Here is a 19,662-nt window from a genome sequence, read left to right on the forward strand (position 1 = left end):
CAGAGTTTAAAAAAAAAAAAAAAAAAATCTTGAGTGCCACAGACAGGAAAGGGAAGTTGGATGTTGTTAGTTGATGATATTTATTATTGTTTTGATTAAATCACTACAGTTTAAATTGTATGACCCCTTGACCTTTCATCCATCTTATCAGTTATGCCACAACACTGATGGACTTGTTTGGGGGGGGGGGGTGAAAACGCAGCGCTAAAGTGCCCTCTTGAGTGGCGAAAATGAGAGGATGTGCCCTATCAGCTGCCCTCTTGAATTATGAAAACGAGTGGATGTGCCCTTTTGGCTGCCCTCTACATTAACAAAAACAAGAGGATGTGCCCTTTTGGCTGCCCTCTTGAGTGGTGAAAACGAGCAGATGTGCCCTTTTGGCTGCCCTCTTGAGTGGTGAAAACGAGCAGATGTGCCCTATTGGAAGAGAATGAGCGGATGTGCCCTTTTGGCTGCCCCCTTGAGTGGTGAAAAGAAGAGGATGGCCCCTTTTGGCTGCCCTCTCGAGTTATCAAAACAAGACGATGTGCCCTATTGGATGAAAACGAGTGGATGTGCCTTTTTGTCTGCCTTCTTGAGTGGTGAAAACGAGAGGATGGCCCCTTTTGGCTGCCCTCTTGAGTGGTGAAAACAAGCGGATGTGCCCTTTTGGCTGCCCCCTTGAGCGGTGAAAACGAGAGGATGGCCCCTTTTGGCTGCCCTCTTGAGTGGTGAAAACGAGAGGATGGCCCCTTTTGGCTGCCCTCTCGAGTGATCAGAACAAGACAATGTGCCCTATTGGATGAAAACGAGTGGATGTGCCTTTTTGGCTGCCTTCTTGAGTGGTGAAAACAAGAGGATGGCCCCTTTTGGCTGCCCTCTTGAGTGGTGAAAACAAGCGGATGTGCCCTTTTGGCTGCCCCCTTGAGCGGTGAAAACGAGAGGATGGCCCCTTTTGGCTGCCCTCTTGAGTGGTGAAAACGAGAGGATGGCCCCTTTTGGCTGCCCTCTCGAGTGATCAGAACAAGACAATGTGCCCTATTGGATGAAAACGAGTGGATGTGCCTTTTTGGCTGCCTTCTTGAGTGGTGAAAACGAGAGGATGGCCCCTTTTGGCTGCCCTCTTGAGTGATCAAAACAAGACGATGACCCCTATTGAAGGAAAACGAGCGGATGTGCCCTTCTGGCTGCCCTCTTGAGTGGTGAAAACGAGAGGATTGCCCCTTTTGGCTGCCCTCTTGAGTGATCAAAACAAGACGATGACCCCTATTGAAGGAAAACGAGCGGATGTGCCCTTCTGGCTGCCCTCTTGAGTGATCAAAACAAGATGATGGCCCTATTGGATGAAAACGAGTGGATGTGCCTTTTTGGCTGCCCTCTTGAGTGGTGAAAACGAGAGGATGGCCCCTTTTGACTGCCCTCTTGAGTGGTGAAAACGAGAGGATGGCCACTTTTGACTGCCCTCTTGAGTGGTGAAAACGAGAGGATTGCCCCTTTTGGCTGCCCTCTTGAGTGATCAAAACAAGATGATGGCCCTGTTGGATGAAAACGAGTGGATGTGCCTTTTTGGCTGCCCTCTTGAGTGGTGAAAACGAGAGGATGGCCCCTTTTGACTGCCCTCTTGAGTGGTGAAAACGAGAGGATTGCCCCTTTTGGCTGCCCTCTTCAGTGATCAAAACAAGACGATGGCCCTATTGGATGAAAACGAGCAGATGTGCCCTTTTGGCTGCCCTCTTGAGTGGTGAAAACGAGAGGATTGCCCCTTTTGGCTGCCCTCTTCAGTGATCAAAACAAGACGATGGCCCTATTGGATGAAAACGAGCAGATGTGCCCTTTTGGCTGCCCTCTTGAGTGGTGAAAATGAGCAGATGTGCCCTTTTGGCTGCCCTCTTGTCCCCATGTCATGCAGTAGGTGCCCTTTTTTCCTTTTCGCCCTGCCCTTCAAATATCCTGAGAATAAATGTTGGCATTGTACATTTCTGCAAAAATTTGTTGTTGAAACTTAAGGTTTCTTTGCTTTACAACAGCAGTGTGGTTAATATGTGTTTATGTTTGGTTTTGGTTAGGAAAAGATCATTTTTGGCCTTAAAATACATAATTTTGGTAGCATAATCAGTGCTGGAAATGCCAGCGTGTATCATAACACTGCAGAAGGTTCTGTCCGAATGCATTAACAACTAATGCTGCCTGGCAGCATATGATACCACGGCAAAAGGTGGCTTTTGGTGTCAGGTGTCTGACACCGAAATATCTGACAAAAGGGTGGTATTTGACCACTTCAGAATAAGAACGAGCTGAAATGCTGTTAATGTCTTACTAAAAATAGCCAGGTTTGGTGGCACAATGGCAGCCAGAAATGCCGCCAGTGTGTTGTTAAAAAAAATGATCGCTTTGATAGCAAAATTGCAGCTAGAAATGCTGCTGATATCTTGCTGAAAAATGGTGTCAAATGATGTCTGGCTAAGAAAAACAACCGGTTCTGGTGATTGATGGTTTTAAACAGTAGTCTGTAACTTGGCAGCCGTCTTGCCCAGGTGTCAGGCCATCCATCATCTCCCCCCACCATCAGATGACAAACTCAATTTATGGTCATGTAATCACTATGTCGCTTTAGAAACCTTGATATGATATGTATGAAGCATATAAATGTAACATATCTGTGGTGTGCAGAAAAAGTAAATTTTCTTCTTTTCTTCAACAATGTCCTCATGACAAGGTGAAACTCCAGCATTTATCGTCAGCTCAAACACTGACATCATCTTTCTGTTTACATTTCCCTGTCAAGCACCTCTCACAGCCACAAGAATAATGACTGCTGTCTGTCTGCCTGCAGCTAAATAAGAGCAGTTTGACATTGTTAGTGGTGCAGAACCTGCAAGGGAAGAGGTTAAGTTGTGGTTGGTCAGCCAAGTATCTGACTGTGACACATGTGAGTGCAGCTCACAATCTGTCTTCTACTAACAGTCAATAATGTTTGTAATTGTTTAACCATGGTTTTGACCTCTCACCAACATTAACAAAGCACTTTTGGTTTCTCAGAGGTGACCACACCATAACCACAGAGGAGAGAGTGCAGAGAATAACCATATGGGTGTTTTTTAGTCTGGAGAACGTCTTGGACAAATTGAATAAAAAACTTAATGGCTGGAATTCCATAAATCCCACATTATTCACATAAATAATAAATAAATAAAATTAACTTCACCTTCAAGGGGGGGGGGGGCCGTTGGGGTGTCGCCCAGGGTGCCATTTAGGCTAGAACCACCACTGCTTAAAAAGATGCATGAAAATTGTTACCTTCATTTTTTGAAGTTGCACCACTGTGTTTTTTTTAGAGTGCAGTTTTAAAATCATGGGATGACAGCAATACGTTTTGCAGACCACACTTATGCCTCCATAGGGATAAACCCTTTAAGATTTGAATAAACTCATGAATATTGCTGCAGTGCAACTCTCAAGACAAACTACTTCTTCCTTGACTAGTGGCAGGGTTTTAAGAATTGCTGTAATAACATTAAACTAAAAGTACATGAGCACATAAACCTCACACCCATACGTAATTGTTAAACATGCCCTCCAAAACCATGGGCTTTAATTTACTGCTGTAGCAGCCTCTTCTGGTTTCAGGCTTTCCACCAGATGTTGGAACCTTGCTGCAGGGATTTGTTCAACCACAAGAGCATTAGTGAGGTCGATACTTAAGTTGGGAGTCTGACTGTCGGCGTTCCAGTTCATCGCAAATGTGGTGGAGGGGGGTGAAGTCAGGACTCTGCACAGGTAAGTCAGGTTCACGCACACATAACACGGAAAATGCTTCTCTGTGACCCTGGTGTTGTGCAGTGAACAGTTGCCACAAAGATAAAAGCACACAGTTTGCAGAACTTTTGGTCAGTCACAAGCTGAGGGATACGTGCTGCTCCAAAGGGACCGGCCTGGCCTTGGTGGTGCCTGGCTTTATTTTACAGAGGGATCCCATGCGTCCTGATGCAGACTCTGATTGGCTGGGAGAGTCCAGTCCATCACTTATACCTCAAGGACGACAAATTGGCCATTTCTTCTCTCAGGTTATTGTTTCAGGTTGAGTTATTTATGGCTTCTGTGACGACTCTGTGACCTGACCACAGGTGTCTCAGATGCCGCTGAGGGTCCTGGCAGCAGCGCTCAATTTGAGATTCTTTTTTTACTTGTGTCTCGAATGTCAGGGTGATGCATTCATCTTCAACTGACAGAGTTGTCTCATAAGTCTGCTGCCCCCGGGTGTATTGATCTTGTGTATGGATCTTTTTAGTGTTTGGGTTTATATTGCAGCTTTGTGTTCATTTGTGGCTGTCCTTGTATCGTCCTTTCGCTGGCCTCCATCTTGTCTCCATCCAGCATAAGAAGTCTTTTATTGTTTGGAATCTGTGGAGTTAACACTGATTATAAAGAGTGGAAATAAGTAAAGTAAAAGCCGAAAAAATGTTGCATTTTCTTTGATTAGTTCTTTCACCTCTGATTAAATGAACATGGGAGAGATTCGTTTGCCAGCTGTCGCACATGATGTTGAGCTCATCAACACTTGGATCGTGATGCTGATGAGTGTTGGCTTCAGTCAGTGAACTGATGTTCGTTCCTGGCTTTGACAACAGTGAACATAACTGCTTATTTAAATTCATCTCATGGATACTGCACAGGTCACACCGCCCTACAGTGTGCTCTGAGACATAGTCTAACAGTTTGTATATGAGTATTTGGTGATGCACCTGGTATTTAACATACATTGCATGTGCACAGAGCTGCATCTGTGACCTCTGCCTGATTGTACCGAGCAGGAACATACACTTTATTTTAACACAAATGGCTCTGCAGAAGCTTTTAAGCTGCAATCCATTACTTCAGGCTTTCATATCTAGGGGCATGTTCACGTTTTTTGTGGTCATGCCAGCAATGTGACTGCATGGTTGGCAATGTTATGTTGGTCCACCACTTTGGTCCGGACTGGAATATCTCAGCAACCACTGTTGAATGGACTGGCCCAACATTTTGTACAAACAATCATGGTTCCCAAATTATCTGTATCTGCGTGACCTCTGTGATCCAAGAACTTTTCTTGTAGCACCACCAGGAGTTTGACGGCTTTTGAGTTAAATTTTGAACCAGCTATTGGATGGCTTGCCATAAAGTTTTGCACATTTTCCTTTGAGCATGATTTGTAAAAACTTTGGTGATCTTCTGACTTTTTCATTTGGCACCATTATCAAGTCAGATCTATTTCCCCCCTCCCAAGACTTTGTTTTATGACAAAACACCTGCACAAGTAATTAGATTCCTGTCAGCCACAGCTATGACTAGCACCAGTTAGCTAATGTTAGCATGCTCACATGCTTAGCTAAGATAGGAAACCCTTTAAACATTACCTTCAAAACATTAGCATGCAGCCTCACTTGGCTGTAGACTCTTAGAAGATGAAAATTAGCCAGGGATGTTAAAGAGATGGGAAGGATATTTGCATATATATATTTAATCAGAAGATCAGCTGTTTGGTCCCTAGCTCCTTAAGTCCACATGTCGAAGTATCCTTGAGCAAGATATTGAACCCCAAATTGCTCCCGGTGTGTGAGAGTGTTAAAAACTGAGTAGCAGTTGGCACTTTGTATGGTAGCCTCGGCCACCAATGTGTGAATGTGACAAAAAAAGCGTTAAAAAGAAGCACTATGAGTGATGGGAAGACTATAAAGGTGCTACACAAGTGCAGTCCATATACTGTGAAAGACGAGGTTGAAATAATGCCAGTATAGGACTACACCAAAAAAGAACTTCTCCAGGTAACAAGTATCATTAATACACGACGTGCCCCAGGCTCAACATTTAGCTCCTAATCCACAAAACCAGCCTGAAAATGAGTCAATGGAGTTGACATTTAATTCTGATAGTTGTAAAAAGGTTAACAAAATTCCCATAAATCAACATTAAAATTTCAGAGAGACCCATTTAACATTAAAAAAAAAACTGAAATAACATTTCAAAGTTTATGAAGCAACATTGCAAAATCAGTGTTTATTCAGATTTCTAAATCAAAACAATTCAATCATGGTGTATGACTTTGATTTAACTGTGAAAAAACAGAATATAAGCTGGGATAAAGAAACTGGAAGTGCTCTCATGCAACACTCTGACAACAGGAAATAGTTTGAGGGATAAATCAGTGAAGAGGAGTCATGTGTGACTTGTTGAGTTTTGATGGATTTGCTTAGCTGTGCAAACACACAGGCCCTGCTCTTTACAAAGGTCCCCTCCCAGACACTTTATCAAAGTTTCTGAGCTAAGAAAAGAAAAAAGTTAAGCGCTGAATATCTGCTGTAGGCCTATCTGTTTAAGAAATTTTGACTTTTGACAAAACAAATGCTGCTAAACATTAAGACAACTCGGTCTCAAGACACACACCTTCAAGGCATGTGTCAAGTTGCTCTGTGTTAAGATCTGAGAGGCGTAAGCACTCAGAGGCCTCGGGCAGTTTCTTTTTTTCTTTTCGGAAGAAGCATTTGTCTTAAATCCTCCTCTTGAACCCGTCCGCTCATTTGCATAGGTCATAAAGTTCTATCAGATTTAGATGATGAAGAGTTGTGTGTTCGCACCCTGAAATGACAGCTTGACAGTTTTTGTTTTTCAAAGTTTAGCGAATGACTCATGCACTCAAAGTGCACTTTAGACTTCAATAAGAGGAGTCTTTCTTCCTCTTCTTTCTATTCCCCACTCTCCTTTGCCTTGATCTGTGCGATTATTAAAGGTAAGCCAGTTTTCCAACCTGTGCGTTATGCTGCTTGCAGGAGGACACTCACACTGGTGCTTGTACAATAACAGACTGTTTTGACTTTTTTACCCTGAAACAGATTGATCTCAGTCATTTATCTCATGGGCAGAAGTACTTATGACTGTGCTATTCAGCTCCTGTAAAGTAAACTCTTTCACTTTAAAGGTCAGGTTCTTCGCCTTGAGCAGCCAGACAGGCATCTCAGGGAGCCATTACTGCACTGTAGCGCTTAAGGCATCCTCTCATAACTGATGTTCTCTCACATTCGCTGACTTCAGACATCAGAAAGTGATTTCACTTTGGGAAAAACCTATACTCTCCTTTAGCTGCCAGGGGAGTGCAAACGCGTGTGGCTGCAGCCTCCGCTTGGCAGGGAGAAATACATTTTCATTGTTATCAGCTTCAGCTGGTTAAATGCTAAATTATTCATGGGGAGGTAAAGGCTTGCCCTCATGAGATTAGTGCGCCTAATTGTTCATCCCGTTTGCTGCTTGAATGCAGGAGCGACGCTGGCTGAACACCAGCATCCTGGATGATTTCATTAATGGGAAAAAGAGAGAAGACATTTGGAAACTATTTACAGAGCTCCTTAAACTTTTAATGTCCTCAACTAAGCCAAAAAAAAAAAAAAACTCCCACTATGCAAGCTAGGAAAATTAAAAGGAAATTAGACATCAAGTTGGGAATAGGCAGCTGATGTTTAGATGTCATCAGTTTCACCATGAGTTACCCTTGGAACATTTTATTGACATTTAAGAAAATAACTATTTTCTAATTTTCTGTTTAAAACAAACCTCAGAGCCCCAAAAGCCTTTTAGAGCAATTTTATAGTCTTTGAATCCCTTTAATTCTAATGAAGATCTCCTGCATGTCCAATCAGTAGCTGATGCACCTTTCGAAAACCTTAACGTGTCAATGGCCTCTTTTCAAGCTCATACATGAAGATTCTATTATCCTCTTCTGCAGTGTTGTCTTCCCAGTGCATTTCTTCATTAGCAAAAACACCATGTATTACTAATAAGGTGCTTTTCAACCTTTTTTCTGCCATGACACATATAAAAATCCCTGCTGTCCACAACATTATACAATTTCTAAATATCTGCAATGCCTAAAATATCACAAACATATCACCACTGTGTTGATTCAGTCTATAAATAAACTTTAACTTATTACTTTCTGTGCGGAGCATAAACAGAAAACTGGTATGCTGGCTGCAACTGATGAAAAGCACATACGGAGCTCTTGGTTAACTGCTCCGAGGCTTTTTCTATGAGTCAGCCTTGAAAAGCTCAGTGACAGGAGGGAGGGAGGGGTGGCAATGCTGCAGTCACACTGCTGTCTGCAGTGGATGGATATTTGTTGGGCACACACTCAAGTCCCAAACATAAAGTTTGCTGCTCTATATGCTAATTATATTCTGCCTTAATGTGCCTGCAGAATGTGTGCTCACCTATGAGAAGAAGCATCTCAGTGTTTTTGTTGAAAATGGATTCATTAATATGAGCACCTAATCAAATGAGAATTATCACCCAACTCTGCTTTTAAGCTTCTTTAAGCACTCTGTTGTGAATTACAAGGGAAACAGACAGTTTGATCTGGTGAAGAAAGCAGAACGTTTAGCAGCTAAAGAGCCAGAAGTATTTCTCAGGAGTTAATTGTGACCAAACCAAAGGTAAAAATCTCTGGGAGAGGTATGTATTGTATTTATAGGCGCCTTTCAAAGCACTCAAGGACACCTCACAAGACACAGTTAGAAAAACAAGCAGTATTGTACCCATACAGTAGATCATAAAATCAAACAATTCAGAAATATACGACAAAAGTTAATAAAATGACTAGACAAAATTATGAATATTTGGTATTCACACATGCAGACGCTTCCCTTTATCCAGGTATAAACGGGGGGCAGCACGGTGGTGTGGTGGTTAGCACTGTCGCCTCACAGCAAGAGGGTTCCCGGTTCGATCCCGGGTGTGGAGTCTGTGCGGAGCTTGCATGTTTGCAAGCTTGCAGGTTCTCAGCGTGGGCTCTCTCCGGGCACCCCGGCTTCTTCCCACAGTCCAAAAACTTGCGGATTGGGGATTAGGTTAATTGATAACTCTAAATTGTCCGTAGGTGTGAATGTGAGCGTGAATGGTTGTTTGTCAGCCCTGCGATAATCTGGCGACCTGTCCAGAGTGTACCCTGCCTCTCGCTTGCCATTGTCTCCCATTGTCAGCTGGGATAGGCTCCAGCCCCCCCGCGACCTTCAAGAGGAAGATGGATGGATGGTATAAACGGTGTATAGATGGTAAAGTTGGTATAGATGGTAAAATGAATTGGATTGCAGAAGAGGCAGAAGAGGATCTGAGAGTATGGGAGGCTGTGTAGATATGAAGGAATTCAGACAGGTAGGAAGGGGCTTGATTATGAAGGGCCTTAAAGGTGAGAGTCTTGAAATCAATGTGATATTTAACTGGATGCCAGTGAAGCTGCTGGAGAACAGGAGTGATATGATCTAAGGCGACTGAATTCTGGCCCAACTGGAGTTTATGAAGACACTTGAGAGGGAGACCAAAGAGGACAGAATTGCAATAATCAATATGGGATGCAACCAAAGAATGAACGAGGATAGCAGCGCTCTGAGGTGTAGTGAAGATGATTAACATTTCGTAGATGAAAGTGTGCAGACCGAGTAATATTATTGATGTTGGCCTAAAAGAACAGTGTACTACCCATGGATGACAACCAGACTCTTAACCTGAGGGGATAGACAGACACTGGAGTTGTCAGTGATTAGAGAGAAACTGTGCAGTTTAGCCAAAGTAGATTTAATACCTACAAGATTTCCTTTCTCTGTTAAGTTTGAGAAAGTTGCATGAAAGCCAAGATTTAATATCCAATTAGCTGTCAGTAAGGAAATTGGGGGAAAGAGTGGAAGTAGGCCTAGCGGATAGACAGAGCTGGGTGCCATCAGCATAGCAGTGGAATTGGATGCCACATTTTCTGAAGATATGGCCAAGAGGTAGAGGGTAGATAATAAATAAAAGGGGACCGAGGACAGAGCCCTGAGGGAACGCCACTAGTAATTGAAAAAAATGAGTGCAGCCAGAGAGATAAGATTTAAACCAGTTTAGAGCAGTGCCAGTGACACCAATAATAGCTAACCTTTCTAGGAAGATGTTATGTGAGATGGTATCAAAGGCTGCACTCAGATCAAGAAGAATGAGAATAGTTAAAAGCCCAGAGTCAGCTGCCATTAAGATATCATAAGTACTACGAGAGGACAAAAACACGACACGACTGCAAATAAATGCTAATGTTGTTCTGTGCCTGCAGGGTGTGTAAGTTTGTAAAAATGCAAACTATAACAACTTTATAAGGTGATAATATGTCAGGCTGTTTATCCGTAGGCTTGTTTTAACCAAGACTCAGTTAATGCAGCTTTAATACCTTGGGTATTGGGTAGCAGAAAATAAGTCTTCACACAGTATGATGGTCTGCACTTCAAACATTTTACACCCATTATGGGTCTAGCGGGCATGCATTACCATTTTCCCAGCATGCTCAGCACCCTGCATAATGTCCTGAGATGCTGTCGCACCAGCAGGAGATGCTTGAGCTTTGATAGCTGAGCAAGGAAGCTGACACACATCTCTGTTTGTCCCTCTTAGCCCACAGTTCATTTTTAACAAGAGACGGATGGTGCACTTACATCCATCAAACGTATGACACACTGTTTCCCTCCCTGTGTGGACACAGCAAGGTATGCGTTTCAGAGAAATGATGTCAATCCTAATTTGATTTCCTGTGCACTGCAGAGATGCTGGTGGCTGCCGCAGATACCAGGGGACTTGTTTGGGGAAAACGATACGGTGGGTCCAATTAATCATGGGATGCACTTAGAAATGGGTAAATGGAATTTGAAATGAGCACTTTTGTTTCATTAACTTATAAAGCCTCTGGGGTTGACAGAAAAAGCAGGATGAATGCATCAACAGTCTGGGCAAGAGGAGAAAAAAACTCAAATGGGAATGAAATGGAAAAGCAGCCCATGGCAGACGATTAATGGCTGGGAATTGGTTAAGCCAGCTCCAGGAATGTCCTATTAATTACTTCAAATACTGTGGTGGCTACACTTCTTTGAATAAGCAAACAGCTAACTGGTTCTTTCAATCCACCAGTGTCTGCTGTGAATCATCTAACTGGTCTGTTTGCTCGGGTTAGATATGATTCACTTACATGTTGTCACATTACTGGATTAATTAGAAGTTTATCTTTGAGATGTGATAATGATTATGATAATTTCTTGATTCAACATTTGATTAAGGAATCTAACATCCTTAAAGTCTACTGGTTTATATTTTCTGACAGAACAGTTCAATATTGTTATATTTGTGATTATTTCTTTTAACAATTTTCTGTGAATATATTCAAATAATTCAAATCTTGTTTTTATTGGGTAACTAATGATTTTATACACACTGTTTCTAGATGTGGAGCTGATGAGGAGATGGGTAGGGATGAAGGTGTTTATGAGCAGGGGTGTGTGTTTGTGGATGAAAGCAGAGCTGAAGCTGGCAGGCAACAGGGAGGAGAGGGACAGAGAAGTAAAGGAAATCCATACAGAGTACAAGCTTTGGATTCCTTTTCAGCAGAATTTAAAAGAACTGATGTTGAAATGAAATGTGTGCTTTACTTTAATGAACATACAGTTTAGTTTCAGCAATAAAACAATATAAATACACTGATCAAAAAAATTAAAGCTAGAAAAGCTTTACTGATGTACAGTCAGTAGAAACCAAAATCTGGATTCAAAATTACACCAAAGTAAGTAGGTCTGGGCATGATCCCGATGAGTCTGCGGATGGTGTCCTGAGGGATCTCCTCCCACATCTGGATTAGGGCATCAGTGAGCTCCTGGACAGTCTGTGGTGGTACTTGGCAGCGTCGTATACACCAATACGCAACGTCCCATAGGTTGCTCAGTTGGATTTAGATCAGGGGAACGAGAGGGCCAGTCAATGGCATCGATGCCTTTCTCATCCAGAAACTGCCTACACACTCTGGCCACATGAGGAGGAACCCAGGGCCCACTGCACCAGTGTAAGGTCTGACAATCACTCTGAGGATTTCATCCTGGTACCCTAACAGCAGTCAGGATGCCATTTGCTATGACACGGAGGTCTGTGTGACCCTCCAAGGATATGCCTCTCCAAATTGACACTGACCTACTACCAAACCGGTCATGCTGGGTGATGTTACAGGCAGCATAATGTTCAGACTCTTTCACGCCTGTCACATGTGCTCAGTGTAAACCTGCTCTTATCTGTGAAGAGAACAGGGCGCAAGTGGCGAATCTGCCAATTTTGGTGTTGTCTGGTGAATGCAAATAGAGCTGCACAGTGCTGGGCTGTGAGCACAGGATCCAGAGGACGTTGTGCCCTCAAGCCACCGTCATGGAGTCTGTTTCTGACAGTTGGGCCAGAAACATGCACACCAGTAGCCTGCTGGAGGTCATTTTGTAGGGCTCTGGCAGTGCTCCTCCTGTTCTCCTCATACAAAGGAGCAGATACTGGTCCTGCTGCCAGGTTGATGCCCCTCTACAGCCCTGTCCAGCTCTCCTTGTGTAACGGCCGGTCTCCTGGTATCTCCGCCATGCTCTTGAGACTGTGCTGGGAGACACAGCAAACCTTACAGATGTACCATCCTGGAGGAACTGGACTACCTGTGCAACCTGATTGGGCTGCAGGTACCGCCTCATGCTACCAGTAGTGACAAGGACACTAGCAGAACAAAAACTAGAGAAGAATCAGCCAGGAAGGATAAGGAGTCAACCAAAAGCCATTTCCTTTTTGAAGGTTGTCTTGCTTTTGCCTCTCCATTGCACCTGCTGTTTCTTTCATTTGCACCAAAGCAGGTGAAACTGATTCACAATCACTTGTGCTTCCTAAATTCACAGATTGGTATCCCTGAAGTATAACTGACTTGGTGTTATGCTGTGACCATTAATTTTCCCTTAATTTATTTGAGCAGTGTACATGTGTATCTTCCAAACATTCACATTACATGTACATTCCAGGACACAAACCATCATATACAGAAATTCATGCATGAATGCCCCAGCTGGAATTTCCATATGTGCACACATGCACATTTTTCATAAATGTAATGTGTCTGCAGAAATGCAACCAGATGTAAATCCTTTTGCATGCACACACACATATGCATACATGTCACATGTACATACTTTGTATGTAGATACAGAAATCTGTATGTGCAGTATCAGCACATACACTCAGTGAAGCTTCTGTAGGCATGCCCAGCTGAAGTTAATGCCTGATGCAACAGTCCAGCAATAAATCCTACTTCCATGAAGATTATAATATCGAATTTCTTTGCTGAAACTGTTATAGAGAGGTGTTGATTCTATTGTGGTTATTTTGGTTGTGGCTTTGAATAATATTGTGTTATGCTGAGAGGGGCTGCTGATGTTTAGTCTAGTGTTGGTGGCGTAAATGCGGTGGATTTCTTGTGTTTACGCATGTGAAAGCCTTGGAGGAGAAGGGAAAATCAAAAATGGATTGTATGAATGAAACATCAGTTCAGAAGTCTCAAATAAAGTAGAAGTTTTGAGCAAAGCAGCAATGATGTGTGAGGCATAAAATGGGGGAAATGTTGGCCAAATGACATGCACAACCACGGGACCATCATAAAAAATGTAAAACTGTAGTCGAGAAGGAGGTTGCACTTGAACATTTGGATTCTCAGTGGAGCGCCAAACCCAAAATCCAATAAGCATATTTTTAAAGAAAGTGAAAAGGTAGCACATCTCAGGATTTCCAAGTCAACGAGGACAAAATATTCACATTTTGTTCTCGTTGACTTGGAAATCACAGATAGTAGCACACATTTTTACGTTAAAAAAAGAACATAAGCAATATATTTCCTATTTTATTATTTTTTGGTGGAAACAAGACAAACCACTTTGCAGTTGAGCAGAGGAACGATACAACACAACAGTAGGTACATGATGGGCCTGCCAAGGTGAACAGGGTGTCCTGCCAGCCCTGCCACAGAAGACGAGGCACAGTGTACATCTCTGGGTGTTTTCCTTCATGGCTGCTAGAGCAGCAGCAGGAGTGAACATCTTGTGAATATAAAGAATAGTACAGAGCAGACCATGCAAGATTTTCCATGATAGCAGGGGCACCTTGGCATCAATTCTGGTATTTATTTTCAGCAGCAACTTTTCAGCACTTTCTGATGACCGCAGACTAAAACAGGTTTTTATGTGTTATTAAAGTGCCACGAGGCAATTGATGGTTCACAGCATATGCACTGCGAGACCTTTTGTTCATTTGATTGTATCTATTTTATTAACTGCACCTGACTGGCTGTTAAATAATGGATAAAGCTTTAGGTCAGAGAGTTTTTTATACATATAGTTCGAATATAGTTGACCAAGGGTGTTTGTAAAACTCTGGGAAACCACAAGTTTTGAGAAAAGTTTTCTCCTGAAGTTCTCTAATGAGTGGTGAGGAGTTGCTTCAATTTTTGTTGGCTGCCTTACTTTAATATTGTTCATAAATTTATCAGTCATGGAGGAGCTAGTGGTGCGCTATTTGATTTAATAGGAAGAAATACAGAAAGAAATGTTGCTGATAAGTCATTTGGAGTACGTTGTACTTCATTCTGTTAGTAATGGAGGGATGATGGTTATGATATGAAACTTTTTCCAGTAGTTTGTTACTAGACTTTCCCAGGGCTGTCTTGGTTTCTCATAATGATCAAAACAGTGCAGTCATAACTGTGTTTTCTTATTTATGATAGCATAGAGCTCATATATAAGCGCAGTAAGTTCTCCACAAAGGGCCCTGGTTTCTTGCCATTAGTAGAAAAAGGTTTATTTCTCCCCTATTTCTTTCTTATTCCTGCCAGCGGCTGCCTAAAATGCTGTGGATACGGTTATGAAAGAGTTAATAGGATTTGCTCATGTGAAAAAAGGATGTTCAGCCTGATTAAAATATGTTTTGGATTTTCATAAAGCGGACTGTGACATGCAATATGTCATTATTTCAAAAGCAAATGTGATTATTAATAAAGATGCGTGTCTTTTATCCATGTAAGCAGCAGAGCTCTATAGATGGCAACATTCAACAGTCAGTCGCTTGGTCCAAGATATGGACCAGATATATTGTATAGATCACCATGGAATTTGCAGATATTCATGGTGCCCAGAAGATGCATCATAATACACCACGAAGTTGATATTGATGGCTTTGAGTGAAATGTCTTGACAGCTACTGAATGCATTGGTACAAACTGTGGCACACACATTCATGTTCTCCTCAGGAAGAACTGTACTCACTTTGGTAATCCCATAATTTTCCATATAACACCATCATCAGGTTGAAATTTTAATTAGTCCAGTGCTTTGGTTAATACCTGAATACCTGCAATACAAATGACTTTCCTACCAGCCTCTACTTTGTGTCTCATGCTAATAGGCCACAAGGAACGCTGCTCAGCCGTACTTTCAATATTTCCCAGTGGCCACTTGCAGTATTACAGCAAAAATATCCCCTATCACCCAAAAAGCATTTTCCCTATAGAGCTTGTAAGTCACGCCCCTTCCGGTAGACCCCCATCGGACCTCTAGGCTCGGAAAATATGAATGGGAGTCAATGGAGAGAAAATTATTATTTCCTGGTCCCAGTCATTAAATGCCTTGGATTACACAAATGTTTTGTGTGGGTCGATTTTCTTGCGAGGCGGTGGAGTGTACCAGAGACACAGCCATGTTCCGAATGCGAGTGGTGACGTACATCCAACGCGTCGAGAGCAGCGAAGAGCTGTAGTCCACAAAGCGCTCTCACACAAAACCTAACAGTATCAAACTTCTTCCCGCTAAACTGTAGCCTTCTTTGCACGAAAAAATATATTAAAAATTCACAAACAACATATGTGAAATTCAATTCAAATGGGACCAGAAAATAATTTTCATCTAGCCATTGAAATACATTATGAGAAATCGATTTTTAAGGTCCCATGTACCGGCAACGGAAACACGCAACTTACGAGCTCTATAGACTACCACTTTAAAAAAGATGACTGTAAGTAACAGGCAATTACCTGACACTCTTAGGCCTCCATAGTCAATATGTGGAATGTTTGATACTCAGTTTCATTACCCCTACGTTCAACTTTGGGGGTACCCCACCTATAAAGGGGTGTCTCCTGCCTTGCCTCTCCCCTTTTGCTGTTGTACTCCATGGGAGAGATAAATAACATTGCACTCTGATTGTAATTTCCATGTATTAGCACTGTTAAGCAGCTTATACAGTGGTGGAAAAAAGTTTTCGGACACCCTTAAAATTTTACACAATCTCAAATATTATCATGAAATATTTGTGGAAAAATCTTTTTTGTGTTTCAAAAGGTGTGGCTGCATTAGACAGATACAAACAAATACAAATTATATTTTTTTGTTTATTGTTTACAAGAAAAAATAACAAAACTAAATTCTTGACAGTTTCAATATGTCAGTTCTTAACATTGTCAGTGTCAAAGTCAACAAATAACAGAGAATGTGTTCAAAACTGAACAAAAAATAAATAAACCATCACATCATCAAATTAATATTTAGTCGTCCTGCCATTGGCACGTAGTAGAGCTCTAATCCTGGCTGGCATGTTCCCCACGAGCCTTTCACACTGTTGAGGGGTAATCTTGTCCCATTCTTCTTGAATTACTGCTTTTAATTCTTCTAAATTCTTTGGTTTATGCTTTGAAACAGACCTTTTGATAATCCACCAAAGATTTTCAATGGGGCTCATGTCCGGGGATTGAGCTCAACGGAACAGTGCATGCGCAGAAGGGAGCATGTGAGTTTCGAGAATGGTACAATACTTGGTAGAGTTCAGTGTGCCATCACAGACAGTGAGATGACCAACACCAGCAGCACTCATGCATCCCCAAACCATGATACTGCCTCCACCATGCTTGACAGTAGGTACTGTACATGCTGGAGATAATGCTTCGCCTGGCGTTCTGCGTATCCTCACATTAGTAGGAGGAAGATAAAGCTGGAAACTGGACTCATCTGACCACAAAATCTTCTTCCAATTCCTGGCTGTCCAGTGCTTGTGTGCCTGGGCCCAACGACGCCGGGCTAACCTCTGTCTCTCATTGATCAGGGGCTTCTTGATAGCCTTGTAGGACCTTAAGCCATGATCTAAAAGTCAGCCACGTACAGTGCGGGTGGAACACTGGACACCAGTTTGGTTTGACCACTGCTGCTGAAGCTCCTGTGATATCATTGGGCGGTTTTGCCTGCACATGCGGATCAGGATGCGGTCATTTCTTGCTGAAGAAACCCTTGGACGCCCAGATCTTGGTTTGTCTTCCAAGCTGTTGGTTCGTCTGTATTTCTGCAGAGTGTATCCAACTGCTGAAGGACTGCATCTGCACTTCCTGGCTATCTGGCGGCAGCTGTTCCCTTCTTGGCTGAGAATCTTTATCTTCAGGCATGTTTCCTGCGTTAGGTTCCTTGTTTTAGCCATTTTTGTGAAGAGCTAAGACTGATTCTTCATGCAATATTTCACAAATGCATGGGGTGTCCGAAAACTTTTTTCCACCACTGTAAGTTCAATTTTCTGCCGAAACTTATTGTATAATATGCTAACATATTCTTGTGTCACTTAATTTGTGTAGGGGCTCGAGTTATATGGTCATAATTGACAGAGGATTTTGTCTTTATCTCTTGCTGTCAGGTATATTTCCTGTGTTTTATTCTGCTGAACTGAATGTAACATGGCCGCCCTTTTGCTGTTGTGCTCCATGGGAGGGGAGCTTGGGCTCTAGTTTCCCGGCGCAGCGCAGGGTGGCGCAGGGTGGCAAACCCCGCGCAGAGCTAGTGTCGAGCAGCACAACCCGAGGCGCGCTCAGTTTGGTAGTTTGACAGACCGAGGTGAGCTGAGATGGGTGTGGCGGCGCAGCAGGGGGAGGTGTTGACAGATCCAGCTTGGCGCAGTGACAGTTTCGTGCCAAAAGGCTTCGCCGAAGGTGCACTAAAAGCTCGCCAGTTGAAACCAGGTCTACTGTCAGCACAGGCGGAGCGCAGCCGGTGTAAGACGAAGTTTGCCTGACCGGCAGACAGTGCGCACACGTCACCAAAACCTCACAGGCAGGTTTCCAGGATGTCAGGCACATTAACGATGCAATTAATATCCAAAAAAACACTATTCAATGCAACTATCTGCAATCAGCACATAAATGTATCTCTATATCGACTGTCCCATCACATCTGATGTCAGATCAAAGGGGTTTGGCACCATTTGGCACGTTTGGCATGCGTAATGGAAACCCAATCTGATTTGATTAAAAACAGCTGCAAACTAATGAGTTCACATCCCTCTCAGCCAACCACAAACAGCCACAGCATCAGATAGGGAGTATATATTCAGCACCTGTCATCTTAGAAAAGTCAAAAGAAAAGAAACAGAGTGAGACTGCGAGAGAGAAAGAGAGAGCGCACGCGCGCACGAGAGGAACGCAACATTGATTTACAATTGTGGTGACCTCCTCCCAGGTTACCTTTGCATCATCAGCCTGTGGAGGTCTGCTCGCAGTTCCGTATATTCGGACACTGCGAGGAGGGACGGAGGTGGGAAACAGGAGTAGCTGCGCTAGCGCGCACGGTGTGCCAAACTTACAAAATCCGCCTGGCCACACCCAGTTGGCGAAGCGCAGGTGCGCTGCGCGTCCGCTGCACCCGGTCTGCGAAACTAGAGCCCCTTTGAGTTAAATGGTCGTAATTGTTGGAGGATTTTTGTTTTTTTGCCTCTTGCTGTCAGAGTTGTCAGGAATAAATTGAGTTGCCTCCAGAGATATCCACAGTCTGGGCGTCTTCATATCAGCACAGCGCAGACACCACAACAGTCCACTGGTTACATGTAATATTGTTGACAGGACGGGAATTTGCATTTCCTGGGACAGCAAAGGCATGACCCGCCCTACTCTGCCTTGTTCTGCCTCTGATTGGCTTACCCTGACGTTCTAACCCTAACCCTAACCAATCTCATTCCTCACCCCAAAATCTAACCAACCAAACAGACGAAGGTTACAAGTGCTAGCCAGTCAAAGGGAAAGTAGGACTCTTTCTATTACGAATTTCTGATCCTTGGAGGTTTTATGACTGTGAAACCTTCCTTGAGCAGAGAGAAGCAATTTAAATCCATGACATCATCAAAATGTAAAGTCTGTGGACTGAACAAGAACTCACGAGTGGGGCCAGCAGGAGACACACTGCTGTGCATATTCAGTGGGCCACACATGTCGGAAGTTAACCTGGGAGCTGATGAGCAATTCGTATTGGACCAAACAGGCGCCATTTTGGGGTCTGGTACTCCGATCTTTTAACAAGGTGTGTTTCCATCCACCTTTTTTAATGTGTATTTTCAATTTGTGCATAAAAAAACCTTGGTGGAAACATCAAAAATTCAAAAACATCACTAAATATCACCAAAAAAAATGTGCTTGGGGGAGGTGGAAAAGTTGGTGTATTGATATAAGGTAACTGCGACTAAGTTCAACCGAGATAGATTCAGGGGATACATGATGACATACCGTCATTGCATAGGACAGTTCTCTTCATTATCTCTGGATTTTTTTAACACGCCACACTGTGCTATTACCAGAACTCTTCTAAGAGCTCATTGTCACCTCTCAGTGACAGCTTATCAGCTCCAAACCGCAGTTGGGAACACACTGGCTTACTTACATTAATTTAGCTTGGCTCAATATAAGCTGGTACCTCGCTTCTAGCAGTCCAGACCAGCCTGCAGAAGGAAGGATTGCGAGGCGTTCGGGTGCCGTTCACAACAATGGCTTTATTACAATCTTCACCACAT

The sequence above is a fragment of the Epinephelus fuscoguttatus genome, linkage group LG18 (assembly GCF_011397635.1).
Source record: "Epinephelus fuscoguttatus linkage group LG18, E.fuscoguttatus.final_Chr_v1".
Taxonomy (NCBI): Eukaryota; Metazoa; Chordata; class Actinopteri; order Perciformes; family Serranidae; genus Epinephelus; species Epinephelus fuscoguttatus.